The sequence below is a fragment of the Penaeus monodon genome, chromosome 30 (genome assembly GCF_015228065.2).
Source record: "Penaeus monodon isolate SGIC_2016 chromosome 30, NSTDA_Pmon_1, whole genome shotgun sequence".
Lineage (NCBI taxonomy): Eukaryota > Metazoa > Arthropoda > Malacostraca > Decapoda > Penaeidae > Penaeus > Penaeus monodon.
Window position 1 is genome coordinate 12,256,348 of NC_051415.1, and position 273 is coordinate 12,256,620.

Below are 273 nucleotides of genomic sequence, written 5' to 3' on the forward strand. Positions count from 1 at the left end.
GGCAAAATATAAATGTGAAAGTCTGTGCGTGTATGTAATTGGCATGAGCATGAGTGAGAGTGAATTTAGAGAGGAGGAAAAGAAAGAACAGATGAATTATCAAAAGGAAACTCTCTATGAATCACATAAAAGGTGAAAAAAGTGCCATTATTAATTCTCTTCGCAACATTAATCACCATGCAGTCATTATTCATTTAGGGAAGCCACGCAATTTGATAAGTTGTCATCGAGTTGGAATGAATTAGCTGAAAATGTTAATCATTCAATTCATAA